Raw genomic sequence first — 1,935 nt, 5'->3', positions numbered from 1 at the left:
GTGAGGCTGTTTTGAGTAAAAATTAGACACTAAAATACCCAATACAAATCCATTGCCATTGAGTCAATCCCAACTCATAGTAACCCAATAATGCACCATAGACAAACTCTCTAAGATTTCTGAGACTAAATTTTCTTTTCTTTCTTTCTTTTTTTTTTTTTTAATCACCAAAGGACTGAAGATGTCTGGGCTGTTATTCTGTAATGTTTCTAAGACTGTGTCCATTAAATGCAAAACCAAAAAGGAGGGCGTCTTGGCAGAGCAAGAGCAGTAAGGCACACTGGATGGTCATATCGACTTAAGTATGATGCACGGCATAGCCTCTGGTCCACACTCCAGCTCTTTCTACAGCTTGGGCTTCGTTGGGCTCCCAGGGCTTGGCTACCTTATTTGCTACTGGATCTTGTGGATTGGGGCACTCAACCAAGCCTGCAGCAATAGCAGAACCGTATGAATCTGCAGTGCTGGGGACCACATACCTTTCAAAGCATCTAAACATATTCTCCCCAACTTGTCTACATTAAGGTGATAAATATGGGGGAATCCTGGGAGCCAGCAATGACCACATGAAAATAACAGGCGTTGCTCTCATCTGGTTCTGCTTTAATTCCAGGAGCAAGTTCTGACAGCAAACACTGAGTTTCCTTGTTTCCTATATTTACCAGTTGCTGTCACAGTTCTGACTCAGGGTGACCCATATGTGTAAGAATACAACCGTGTTCCATTGGGTTTAATGGAGTCCTTTTGGGATGTAGATTGTCAAGTCTTTCTTCCAAGTTGTCTCTGGACGAACTTGATAATCCTGTGGGGCAACCTGGCCATCTGGTCAGATCCTGAGCTTGATCTCTGGTCTCTTCTTTCTCTTTCCTTCTTTCCTTCCTTCCTTCCTTCCTTCCTTCCCTCCCTTCCTTCCTTCCTTTCTTTTTTTGATTGACCTAGTGAGGAGCCCTGGTGGTGTAGTGGTTGCACATTGGGCTTTGATTTACAAAGTCAGCAGTTCAAAACCACCAGCAGCTCTGTGGAAGAAAGATGGGGCTTTCTACTCCTTTGAAGAATTAACAGTCTCGGAAACTCATAGAGGCAACTGTACCCTGACCTTCAGGGTCTGTCTGAATCTGCATCGACTTGATGGCAGTGAATTTGGTTTTGGTTGTTGATTTGCCTACATGTACTTTTTTGTTGTTGTTGTTAATGATTTTATTCATTACATTACTCTGCCAAAGTTTTAAACTTCTCCAACCATTATAGATGTGTGTCCTCACAACTGGACCAGTAGTTAATAGTATTATAAGCGGTGAAAAATTAGATGTTGCCAAGGATTTTCGTCTTGCTTGATCAATGCTCATGGAAGCAGCAGTCAAGAGATAAAATCATGCTGTGCATTGGGTAAAACTCTTTTAAGTGTTGAAAAACAAAGATGTAACTTTGAGCAGTAAGGAGTGTCTGATCCAAGACATGGTATTTTCCGTCACGTCATGTGTATCTAAAAGGTGAACACTGAATAAGGAAGACCAAAGAAGAATCGATATGTCTGTGGTGCTGGTGAAGAAAACCGAAAGGACTAAGGACTGCCAAGAGAGCCTACAAAGAAGCACACTCAGAATGCTCCTGAGAGGCAAGGGTGGTGTGACTCCTCTTACGTGACTTCGGACATGTTGTCAGCATAGACCAGTCCCTGGAGGACTTCATGTTTCATATAGTACCAGAGCAGGGAACATGTCGATCAAGCAGAAGAACAATTGTGAGGATGGTACAGGACCAGGCAGTGTTTCCTTCTGTTGTACAGAGTGTCGCTATGAGTTGGAACTAATTTGATAGCACCTAACAACAGCAATATATTTTTCTCTTAGCAATATCACTATTGCCGATACACATTTCTAGTGAATTTACAAAGTTAGAACTACTGTTTCTTTTGTTAGAAAAGCTGTAAATGTA

The 1,935-nt window shown here is 42.0% G+C and overlaps 1 pseudogene; it reads right to left on the bottom strand.

The window, feature by feature from the left end:
* Positions 1-298: 298 nt before the first annotated feature.
* Positions 299-822, bottom strand: LOC115871463 (annotated as a pseudogene).
* Positions 823-1,935: the final 1,113 nt, after the last annotated feature.

This window comes from Echinops telfairi, unplaced genomic scaffold (assembly GCF_000313985.2).
Source record: "Echinops telfairi isolate 266 unplaced genomic scaffold, ASM31398v2 ScPeMD7_5868;HRSCAF=6743_0, whole genome shotgun sequence".
NCBI lineage: Eukaryota > Metazoa > Chordata > Mammalia > Afrosoricida > Tenrecidae > Echinops > Echinops telfairi.
Note: the sequence above shows the minus strand (reverse complement) of the source record. Positions and strands in the feature narration are given on the sequence as shown.